This window comes from Neophocaena asiaeorientalis, unplaced genomic scaffold (assembly GCF_003031525.2).
Source record: "Neophocaena asiaeorientalis asiaeorientalis breed wild unplaced genomic scaffold, Neophocaena_asiaeorientalis_V1.1 scaffold82, whole genome shotgun sequence".
In the NCBI taxonomy this organism is placed as follows: domain Eukaryota; kingdom Metazoa; phylum Chordata; class Mammalia; order Artiodactyla; family Phocoenidae; genus Neophocaena; species Neophocaena asiaeorientalis.
This window is the reverse complement of record NW_020173068.1, coordinates 2,259,039-2,271,727: the sequence shown is the minus strand read 5'-3', so window position 1 is coordinate 2,271,727 and position 12,689 is coordinate 2,259,039.

The following is a 12,689-nucleotide window of genomic DNA, read 5'->3' as shown; positions in this document are numbered from 1 at the left end:
AGGAAGGACTCGGAGAAGACAGGTGCACCATGGTGTGCCCGGCCTGAGACAGAGGGAAGTTCCCCGGCTGTGGAGCGAGCGTGGTGGGAACGTGCTGGACGAGGTGAGGCCAGAGCCTTGATCCAACCTGCGCTTGCTCCAACCTGCTGTCTGACCCGGGCCCCCAGCCCTCTCCAGGCTGTGCTGCGGCCCCCAGCCTGCAGTGCCCTGACAGACTGCAGTGGGCACAGCACCCCAGCCTTTGTTAGTCTTTCGACTTGGAGAGTTGCAGCATCTTCCCGCCTCCCAGGAGGTCTTTGCCTCATCGTATCCCCCCTGAGGACCCAAAGGAGGGCCTATGGCATTGAGACCCACCCCTCAATCCAGCCTCCACACAGATTTCCTTTTAAATCATCAGAACAGGTCATGGCCCAAACCCGCTGAGGCTCCACTGCACTTAGGAGATCACCCAGACCCTCTCCTTGGCCTATAGGCCCTTCTCCATCTTCCTCCTCTAACTCCCCAGACCCTCTTGCTACTAGTGCCCCTCAGGCTCTACTCTCTAGCCATCTCAGCCTTACTGCTGTCCTTTAAGCACACACAGGACATTTCCATCGCAGGGCCTTTGCACTTGCTGTTCCTGCTGCCTGGAAGGCATTACTTCATTGCTTCATTTAGGTCTCTGCTCATGCACTTGAGAGAGCTCTCCTGGCCCCCTTATTTAAAGAAACACCTCATCATCATCTCTATCTCTTTAACATGCTTTCTTTTTCCTTAGGGCAGTTACCACTAGCAGAAAGTTTTATGTTACGTACATGTATATAATACATACACAAGCATGTCTGTGAATGTATATAAATAATCTCCACATCCTTAAACAGTGCCCGATATGGCCCATAGTAGGCGTTCACTACATGTTTACATAGTACATGGATGAGAGCACATCGTATCTGCAGGAACATGGCCCCGTGGAAGGAACTTGCTCAGGGGCCTGCAGGGCAGGAGCAGCCCCATCACATGAGCCCCGGGCTCCTAAGCCTGTTCCACCCTCTTGGCCTGGCCTGCAACTCTTCTCCGTTCCTGAGGTTTAGTCACAGTCCATTTCATTCCTGCCAACCCTGAGAAGTGGAATGAAACCACCTGCTTGAGAAGGAATCACCAGATGTGGATGATGATACTACTGGGCTTTAATTTCTTTCATCTGGAACAGGGATCCACCAACTTTTTCTGTCAAGGGCCAAAAAGTAAGCACTTTAGCTCTCAGAACCTAATTCCCGGGGCTTCGCGGGCCCCGGGCCCCTGTTGCCGCCGCCCAGCTCCGCCGTTTTCCCACACGAGCAGCCACGCACAGTATGCAAGCAGGTGAGTGTGGCTGTGAGACCATCAGACTTTAGTTGTGGACACTGAAGTTTGGATCTCATATGACTGGCACCACAGTATCACAAAATATTATTTTTCGTCAACCGTTTCAAAATGTAAAAGCCACACATCCAGAGCAGTCTACAGCTGGGCCTGTGGTAGACAGCATGGCCCGGAACTGATGGGTCCAGCTCAGGGATGTGGCCCTGGGTCATGTGTCACGTCCACAGGGGTGAATAAGAGGTCATGTAGGGTGATGGGGGAGAAACAGGCCCAGAGGCTCTGCTTCATCTCTAGCTGGTCTTTCGGCCGCAGCTCTGGGTGTGGAGGAGGGAAGGACAACGCAGGGAGATGGACATCACCCACCACCTGACATATGTTCATAAATTTAGAAGCAGAAAAGTATGAAAAAACAATTGGAACAGGAATCAAGAAGCCTGAATCCAGATCCAGCACTGCCTCCAACCAGCCGCGGGTTGTGGCAAGGTCTCTCGTCTCTGGGTCGGATGGTGGGCTCAGGGCCAGACAGAGGCTGGGATTACCGCTTTATGTTGACAGCCCTGTGACCATGACCTGTGACTCTCTGAGCCTGTTTCCTCACCTGTGAGATGGCAGTAATACCATTACCCCACTTCGTGGATTCTTCTGAGTATTAATGATAGTGCATGTATATTCCACGGCATTGTGCCTCACAGGCAGTAAACTAGCCATAAATGATATTGATTATCCTTTTTACAGAGGAAAGACATCCTTTAAGGTGCTCCTCACAAAAAGGGTGGGAGGCTCAGGGTTCAAATACTGTTAAGGAAAGCTCCCCTCCATGTCCCAACGTACAGTAAAGGTTATGAGAGGTTCTATTTCTCAAGCTTCTTGGATCATCAGTGCTTCCACATTGAAGGCCTATTAACATCTCCTGACAGTAGTGTTCTGGGAAAATGCTTGGAGGCCCACTTTGAGAGATGCTAAACAGATCATCTTTGCGGCTCTCGGATCCTAATTCCCTGTCAGGGGACTTCAGCCGTCCATCATGTTTCACATGGGGCTGGAATCACTTCCCTCTGGCAAAAGCCTCCAATAATTGCTTCTGTTGGGTCAACTGGTTCCTTGAGGGCAGATCAAAATATGAGGAATTTAATAACCGTGGTCTGGGTCCCCTGCCAAAGTGCTGTAGGGCCCCAGCTCAGACAACTCGAATGTGGTGAGAACACAGAGAGCAGTTCCCCCAGCCAGCAGACCAAGGCCACTGCCAAAGCCCTCGCATTCCTGGTTCCCACGCTGGCAGAGCCCAGCCGCTGTCTGCTGGGAGGCTCCTGTAGTTAGTGGGGCCGCACACACGCCCCGCCGTGAGACTGCCTGGTTCACACCAACTGGCTCTACCTCTTTAAGGACTCAGTTTCCTCAGATGTAAAATGGAGATAATAACGGCACCTGTGTCTGTGGGGATTTGGTATGGCTGCCTAAACAGGAGACACAAAAGGGAAGTTAGTTTCTCTCTCACATACAAGAAGTGTGAGGTGGCAATCCAGGGCTCTGGTGCTGATTACATGGAGTCATCAGGGGTCTCCTTCTGGCTTCCTGCTCCAACATCTTCAGCAAGTGGCTTCCACCTTTAAGGTTGCCTCCCGGTCCAGGAAGCCGGCTGGAGTTTCAGGCATTTTCTCCTTATCCCAGGTGATAGCAAAGAGGGAGGGAGGGAGGAAGAGAGCTTGCCTCTCCTTTTATGGAAACTTCGCTGAAGTCCCACACCACTCTTCCACTTACCTCTCACTGGCTAGACCTTAGCACTGGGTCACATCTGCTGCCAAGGAGGCTGGGACACAGGGGGGCAGTGGATCTGTCACTAAGGTTGAGGGGAGACTGGGTATTGGGTAGGCAAGTTGCGAGTGTGCCTATGGCTCCTTCTAATAAAGGTGAGGTACTACCATTATTAATAACAGCGCTACAAACCTGGGCTCAAAAAGGAAGGAAATAACCAAATTAGCCAGAAGAGATCCAGGGCGCCTTATTCAGAGCTGGGACAGTGGCCACCTGTGTGGTGCGAGCAGGGGAAACACCCGATGCTGGGTATTTAGTTAATACATATGTATCGAGTGCCTCTATGTGTCAGCACTCTTCTAGGGCTGAGGATAGAGAAGAGATGGGTGAAGAGGCAGTATTTTGTGGCAATTAAGAGAGTGGGATCTGAACTACAGTGTCTGGTCAGAGTCCCAGGTCTGCCACTTCCTGTGTGATCCTTGGCAACTTATTTAACCTCTCTGGGCTTCGTTGTCTTCACCTCTAAGTTGGAGAAGATGATAAACACCATCACAAGATTATTCTGAGAGTTCAATGAACTAATACAAAGTGTTTTGAACACTGAATAGAAGCACTGTGATCTCTTCAATGGACTCATGGAGCTCCTTGACACCTACTTCGCTTTCTTCCTGCCGCCTTGAGCATTCACTGAGCACCCACTGTGCTGGGCGCTGCAGATTCATAGATGAAATACATCTAGACCTGATTCCCTCATCACAGGGATGTTCCTGTGCCCCCAACTGTGCACCAAGCTGACAGTCCTGAAGGCGGCTAGGCAGAGGTGGGTGGTCAGGCGAGGGGCACACAGAGGACATATCCTGAGAACTTTGGTCCAGGCAAGGTGGATCTAAGGGGCTAAGAGACTTGGGGCTGGTCCCAGTCTCTGGTGGGATGCAGCCTGTCCATGTCTGTGTCCCATAGTTCTGGAAAGGCAGCCAGGCCTGTGGACAGGACCCTGGGGGACGAGGTCACCCAATTCCAGCACAGAAAAGCCGTCCTTTGTTTTCTCAAGTCATCAGATGGACAGTAATCTGGGAACAAAAGATGGTCAGCCGTGGATGCCTGCGGAGCTGAGCCAGTTGCCTTCACCTCAGAGGCCAGCCAGTTCTCTGTTCTCAGGGCCCCAGACTCACTTCCCAGGGCAGTTTCTTTGACACTTTCTCTCTGCCCCACCCTTTCTTCAGACCCTCACATACCCTCCCCAGCCAGCTTTGGAGGGTGGTTAAAACAATGAGCTCTGCCCACCTATGTCAGGCTTTAATTATTGCCTCTCAGTTCTAAATGCTCCTTCAGTGTGTGCTGTATGATTAGCAACAGAATTCCTTTATGCATTTCTTCTTTAAAGTGAACATGAATCTAAACTCTCAGTAGGAGACTCTGGAAGGACATGGCAGAAGGAAAAGGCTTCCTGCAATTTCCGGCTCGGGGCGGGAGGTCTGCGGTAGATTCCACCCCTAGCCATGGGCAACAGAATGCGATCCGTCTGCAACTTCGCAGCCTTGGCCCAGTGATAACCTTTCCAGAGCCCTCTTGAAACCGCAGCCCCTTCGTGGCCTGCATGCAGTTGCCTATGGCCTGGAGCGTCTCACAGACCCAGTAGTGTCCCCTCCGCAAACCTGCGTGTGGTCCAGTTAGCCTGAAGTCCACCTGCCCCGCACATGCCTGTTCTCCCAGTGTCCGAGACACTGTTGGCTAAAGGCCTTCTGTGCCCACATGTATACACTGGAGGGTTGCCTATTGCTTGCTCAGGAATTCCAGACCAGCTCCAGCCTGGCTAAATCATCAAATTTCTCTGCTATCTGGCGGCTGAACTACACCTTTTCCAACAAGGTCTAAACCCCTTCCAAGTTTGTCCTTCCTTGGGCGTTTATGAAAAAACTACCACTAACATCATACTTAATGGTAAAAGACTGAATGCTTTCCCCCTAAGATCAGAACAAGAAAGGATGTCCACTCTTACCATTCAACACTATACTGGAGTTTCTAGCCAGTGCAAAGAGGCAAGAAGTAAAACTAAAGAAAGAAAAAGCATGAGATTAGAAAGAAGTAAAACTCTTGATTAGCACATGACATTTATATAGAAAATCCAATAGAAACTAAAAAGAAGCTGCTAGAATTAATTGAGTTTAGCAAGGTTCCAGGATACAAGATCAATATACAACAATCAATTGTATTTCCCTATGCCAGCAATGAAAAATCGGGAATTGAATTAGAAAAAATAATGCCATTTACAATATCATCAAAAAATATGAACTACTTAGGGATAAAACATATGAAAGACTTTTACAGTGAAAACTATAAAACACTGCTGAGAGAAATTAAAGAAAACCTACAAATGGAGAGATATAAAAAGTCGATTCTCATTTGTAGATTCCGCATTCGCGAATTCACTTACTCCCTAAAGTTCATTTGAGACCCCAAGTCAGTCATGGCAGTGCTGCCACAGATTCACAGGCTACCCAGGGCAGCACAACGCGCATGTTCCCAGCTGAGGTCAATAAGGTGACACTCTTGTCTTCTTTTTTTTTTTTAAATAAATTTATTTATTTATTGGCTGTGTTGTGTCTTCGTTGCTGCACGGGCTTTCTCTAGTTGCGGAAAGTGGGGGCGACTCGGCGTGGCGGGGCGAGGGCTTCTCCGGGCGGTGGCTTCTCTTGTTGCAGAGTACAGGCTCTAGGCGCACGGGCTTCAGTAGTTGCAGCGCATGGGCTCTAGAGTGCAGGCTCAGTAGTTGTGGCGCACAGGTATAGTAGCTCCGCGGCATGTGGGATCTTCCCGGACCAGGGCTCGAACCTGTGTCCCCTGCACTGGCGGGCAGATTCTTAACCACTGCGCCACCAGGGAGGTCCCCGACTCTCTGTCTTCTTGTTTCAGACTCTTAGTAAGTGTCCTTTTCCTGGTCTATTTGGCACTATGTTTTTCACAATTGTCCTTTTTGTTGGTGATTTTAAAATGACCCCCAAGCATAGTGCTGAAGTGCTCTCTGGTGCTCTTTTGTGCAAGAAGTCTGGGAGGTGCCTTAACAAAAACTCCTGTGTTAGATAAACTTTGTTCAGGCCTGAGTTATAATGCTGTTGCCTGTGAATTCAATGTTAATAAATCAGCAGTAGATATGACAAAAGATACCTTTAAACAGAAACACACATAAAACAAGTTTACTTATTGATCAGTTGACAAAACTGTGATTAGAGGTTCACAGGAAACTAACCCTGTATTTTCCCTAGGAGCGATGGCTCAGTATTCACCAATTCGGTGTTCATGGTGATTGTATAGACAATAGCTACTGGGAATAAAGAGACTCAGCTGTATTTGTTCATGGGTCAGAGAACTCAATATTAAGATGGTAATTTTCCCCAAATTGATTTATAGATTCAATGCAATTCCAATCGAAATCTCAGCAGGATTTTCTGTAGAAATGGATACGCTGATTTTAAAGTTCATATGGAAATATAAAGGACCTAAAATGGTCAAAACAGATTTTAAAAAGAACTAAGTTAGAAGGCTAACATTATCTGATTTCAAGAATTATTATGAAGCTACAGTAATCAGAACAGTATGGTATTGGCATAAAGAGAGATGTGTATATCAATATAACAGAATAGAGTCCAAAAATAGACCCACATGTATTTGGCCAACTGATTTTTGACAAAGTTATGAAGGCAATTCCATGGAAAAAGAATAGCATTTTTAACAAATGGTACTGGAACAACTGGATAAACATTTTTTAAAAATTCAATTTTTGCCTCAAACAGTGTACAAAATTTAACTCAAAGTGGACCACAGAGGGACTTCCCTGGTGGTCCAGTGGTTAAGAATCCACACTTCCACTGCAGGGGGCACGGGTTCAATCCCTGGTCGAGGAACTATGATCCCACATGCCATGCAGTGCGACCAAAAAAAAGAAAGAAATGGATCATAGACTTAAGTGTAAAATGTGAAACAATAAAACTTCTGGAAGAAAACATAGGAAAATCTTTGTGTTAGCTAGGCAAGTAGCTCTTAAATATGCCACCAATAGCACAATCCATAAAAGAACAAATGAATGGTTTGAACTACATCAAAATATAAAACTTCTGCACTTCGTCACTTAAGAGAATGAGAAGACAAGACACAGACTGGGAAAAAAACTTTACAAAGCATATATTTAATAAAAAAGACTTGTATCTGGAATATTTAAAGAACTCTCAAAACTGAACAATAAGAAAACCAACAATCCAATAAAAATTTGACAAGAGATTTGAAAAGACATGTAACAAGAGAAAATAAACAAATGGCAAATAGTACATGAAAAGATGCTCAAGATCACTTGTCATTAATTTAAAAATTAAATTAAACCCCAATGAGATAATCACTACACACCTAATGTAATGGCTAAAATTTAAAAAACTGACCATGGCAATCTTGGTAGGTATGTGGAGGAACGGGAACTCCTATACACTGCTGGAAGGAATGGAAAATGGTATCACCTCACTGAAAACACTTTGATAGTTTCTTAAAACTTAAACGTATAACTCCCATATGATCAAGCTATTCTACTCCTAGGCACTTACCCAAAAGAAAAATAAATAGGGACTTTCCTGGTGGCTCAGTGGTTAAGAATCCGCCTGCCAATGTAAGGGACAGGGGTTCGAACCCTGGTCTGGGAAGATCCCACATGCCACGGAACAAGTAAGCCCACGCACCACAACTACTGAGCCTGCACTCTAGACCATGCGAGCCACAACTACTAAAGCCCGCATGCCTAGAGCCCGTGCTCTGCAACAAGAGAAGCCACCACAGTGAGAAGCCCGTGCACCACAAAGAAGAGTGGCCCCCGCTTGCCGCAACTAGAGAAAGCCCACATGCAGCAAAGAGGACACAACGCAGCCATTAATTAATTAATTAATTAATTAATTAAAATTTTAAAAAAGAGTAGTGGTACTGATATGTATTTATAAAAAGAAAAAATATATGTGTCCATACAAAGACTTACATGAATGCTCATAGAAGCTTTATTTTTAATAGTCACAAACTGGAAACAACCCAAATGTTCATCAACTTATCAACATACAGATAAGCAAATTGTGATATATCCATACAATGGAGTGCTACTCAGCAACAGAAAGGAATGAACTCAATACACACAATAACATGGATGAATCTCAAAGTACCATGCTGAGTGAAAGGAACTAGACTTAAAAGCAACCAGACATTAAAAAAAAAAAATACAAAAAAGTGATTCTGTATATACTGTCAACTGAAAAAAAATGCACAACCTGAAAGTTGAGAGTTATGTTTTATTCGGCGGACTTTCTGAGAACTTAAACCCAGGACACAGCATCTCAGATAATGCTGAGAAAACTGTTCCGAAGAGGCAAGGGGGGTAAGCCAGATATACAGAAGTTTTTACAGCAAAAGACCAGGTAGTCAGAACATCAAAGGATTACTGTTAATAAAAGAAAACCAGACATCTCAAGTTAAGGAATTTAGTGATTTTCTATGTATGGGAAGATGCAAGAGGCTGGGCTCGCTGAAATCATTCCTCCTGTGTTTTCTCACCTCAGGGTGCACGTGAGGGTGGCTGCAGTGGCTGACTGCTAGATGGGCTTGGCAGTCGGCAGCCCCCGTTTGTCTCTATCCTGAGTTCCCTCAGGGCTCACCGTCTGGGCAGCTGTAATGTGATGGCGTGATGGCTACAACATCTTTTGTTTACTGAAATGGCAGGCAATGTTTTAGTTCTCATATATAAAGCTCCAGAAAATGCAAACTAATCAATAGTAACTGAAAGCAGGTCAGTGGTTGCCTGGGGATGGTGAAGGGCTGGAGGGAGGACTATGAAATGAGGATGGGAACGCCACCAGGAGGTTTTTGGGAGTGATGGATGTGTTCACTATCTTGAATACGGACATGGTTTCCCGGATGTATTCACATAAACAATTATTAAGTTGCACACCTTAAATATGTCAACTATGCCTCAATAAAATTGTTCTTTTAAAAAGTTGGGAGACATAAGAGTCAGCTTGAAGGGACCCCCACAGGTCAAACTTGGAACAATTTGAACATCAAAATGAACGATGATAATGGCTTTTTAATACATTGAATAGTAATAATAATAAAAGAATCCATAAGTGTGTGGTAATCTTACCAAAAAAGGGAGGGGAGGGAGAGGAAAATTTTCTTTACAGAAGAATGTAGAAAGGGTAATAGAATTAGGAAAATTCCCATATTGCAGCCACCAATGCAATAATTGATTCAGGCAAGGTATCAATAGCTGCTCAAATCACTGTGTGAAAATTTGGGGAAAATTTGCACAGTATACTCACACAGTCTCAAATATCATCATTCATTAAACAGATGAATTGTTTACAAAAGGAAAGATTAAGTTTACAATGGAGAGATCTGCTGGAACCACTTTAATCAAATGATCACATTTAGCATCACTGATGACAGGACAAGCTTGCATGACTCCCTCCTTATATAATGCGCTGGGGAGGACACGACCTCATCTCTGTAGTGTTATTGCCCAAAATGTTCCACCCAAATCTAATCTAATCACGAGGAAACAATCAGATTCGCCCAAATGGAGGGACATTCAACATGACAACGGGGCTGTCTCTTTAAATCTGTCGATGTCATAAAAGGAAAAATAGGTGGTGTGGGTGGCGCAGTGTACACGGTTCATTCTAGGTCAGCCACTAAAGCAAGTGATGTTCCTAAACTTGATGGACTCTGAGATTGAAATAAAGTCCGAATAAAACAGCTATAAAGGACATTATCAAGACATTTGGGGAATTCAGAATATGGGCTATAAGATGATAGACTATATGCTGATTTTATTGCAACAATGTATTGTAACAATTTGAAACATATTGGTTATTTTGGTGTTTGGTGTTTTTGTTGTAGAGAGGAATGCCCTTGTTTCTGGGCGATACATGGGTACGTGCTGAAGTATGATAGCTCTACCTTTATACCTCCATACTCTCCCTCTCTCTCTCTCTCTCTCTCTCTCTCTCTCCCCCCTTCCCTCTCTCTCTCACTCTGTCCTTCCAGGGAGAGAGAGAAGGAAGGGAAGGAGGAAGAGAGGGAAGGATGGGAAGGGGAGAGAGAGAGAAAGAGGGAGTGCATTGTGACAAATACTAACAATTGGTGAGTCTAGCTGAAGGGTATATGGGTGTTCATTGCATGTCTCTTAACTTTTCTGTTGGTGCAAAGTTGGAGTTGGAGTTAAAAGTTGGAGGAGAACGGATAGGGGTTGCTTGGCAAGTTTTCTTAGGGCTCAGACCTTTGCCCACCAGGCGGTACCCGGCGCTTCTTTCTCGTCTCAGCAGCCACAGCCCTGCCTGGCCTGTCCAGCCTGGGCCACTGGGGGCAGGGCTCTTGTCCCCTCCTGCCCAGTTCCTCTTGCTCCTGGAGCCCCTGGGGGAGCTCAGAATAAAGCGTGGGCAAATCTCGGGGGAGGGGGCAGGTGTGGAGAAGCAGCCCGGGGACTTCGGACGTCCCCTCCAGCCCCTGCCACAGCCTCAAGTGGTGAGAGGCCACCAGCTCTGCTCGTAGATAGGAAACTGTGTGCCTTCAGCCCGGCTCACCCTCAGAAACCCTGTGTGCCAACTCAAGTCCTACCGTGGCACACAGGCCCTGGGTCTGCCGCTGTCCCCTCCCTGCCCGTCTTCTCTCCTCCTGGCCTCACCCATGCTGCTCCAGCCCCACCAGCCTCTGTGCTGTTTTGAGGACACACATCAGGGCTGTGCCCCTCTCAGGGCTTTGTACTTGTTGCTCTCTGGAAATGCCCTCCCCACCCCTGTGCCAGCTCCCAGCGCCCTCTCTCCCCTCCTGTCATCCTCCTCCTTGCTGGCTTTGTCTTGTCTTTGTCCTGAGCGCATCTCACCATGTCACCTGCCATCCATCTGTTGTGTATTTTGCCCTCCTGTCCTACAAGAATGCCACTTCCCCAGGGCAGTCGGCTTGTCTGTTCCTTCACTGCTGTATTCCCAGCACCTAGAAGGGTGCCTGCGACATAGTAGGTGCTCAATAAAGACTTCTGGAGTGGACTTCCCTGGTGGCATGGTGGTTGGGAATCCGCCTGACAACGTAAGGGACACGGGTTCGAACCCTGGTCTGGGAAGATTCCACATGCCGCGGAGCAACTAAGCCCGTGCACCACAACTACTGAGCCTGTGCTCTAGAGCCCGCGAGCCACAGCTGAAGCCCGCGCGCTTGAGGGCCCGTGCTCTGCAGCAAGAGAAGCCACCGCAATGAGAAGCCTGTGCACTGCAATGAAGAGTAGCCCCTACTCGCCACAACTAGAGAAAGTCCGTGCACAGCAATGAAGACCCAACGCAGCCAAAAATAAATAAATAAATAACAGCTTTATAAAAGAAAGAAAGAAGGGGGCTTCCCTGGTGGCACAGTGGTTGAGAGTCTGCCTGCTGATGCAGGGGACACGGGTTCGTGCCCCGGTCCGGGAATATCCCACATGCCGCGGAGCGGCTGGGCCCGTGAGCCATGGCCACTTAGCCTGCGTGTCCAGAGGCTGTGCTCCGCAACGGAAGAGGCCACAACAGTGAGAGGCCCGCGTACCGCAAAAAAAAAAAAAAAAAGAAAGAAAGAAAAAGAAAGAAAGAAAGGAAAAGACAGATTGCATTTTAAAAAAAGAGAGAGAAACTTCTGGGGTGACTGACGCCAAAGCCAGTCCCTGCTTCCCTCTGGACAGTGGTGTGTGTGTGTGTGTGTGTGTGCATGCATGCATGTGCAAACATGTACATGTGTGTTGGGCGGGCAGGGGTGGTGAGACCCATCTCCTGCGTGTAGGCAGACTTCTCAGAGGGTTGGGTGGGTGCCACCTGCAGCATCAACAAATTACATAATCTGGCACCTGGCAGAGTGAGAGGGGCAGGCAGGGCCTTTATTATGTGTTTGCCCAGAGAAGCTTCCCCAGCCACATCCTGAGCTGCCAACCCTTCAGCTTTGTGCTCCCTAATCGCCCCGACAGGCCCCACAGCCCATTCACCGTGCCCACTGGCCCTGAAAGGAGGCTGCACGGATGCCCAGGACCTGGGAGGAGCTGGGGCGCTGGTATGTCCCGGACGCTGTTGCCCGAGGCCCTTTCCCCGAACGGGCAGTGGGGACCCTGAGAGGCCGCCTGTCCCCCTGCCCACACACACCTGGGCTGCAGGTGCTCACTTGAGACTCTGCCTGTCTGCTCCCTGACCTTTCCTGTGCTGGGACTCATGGCCTGAGCTGCCAGGAGAGGCACAGCCCAGTCCCCAGGCCTCCACTGCCCACAGCGTGACCCAGGCAGGGCAGGGGCTCTGCCAGCCTCAGCGTCCTCTTCTGCCCCCAGGGAGTGGTACTGGTGACTGACCTTACAGCACCGTGCATGCAAGTCAGGGGCCGGGCTCCCTCTCACAGTCATGGAGTGAGGGTCACGGTCACGGAGGGGTCTCTCTGAGCCAGGCTCACGCAGACCGCTGGGGACCCAGCATCATCAGCGCATTCCGCCCGCTTCTGCCTTCTTGGCACTTAGAGCCCAGTGCAGGGAGACAGATATACATAAACAAACACAAGTATACAGCAGGCAG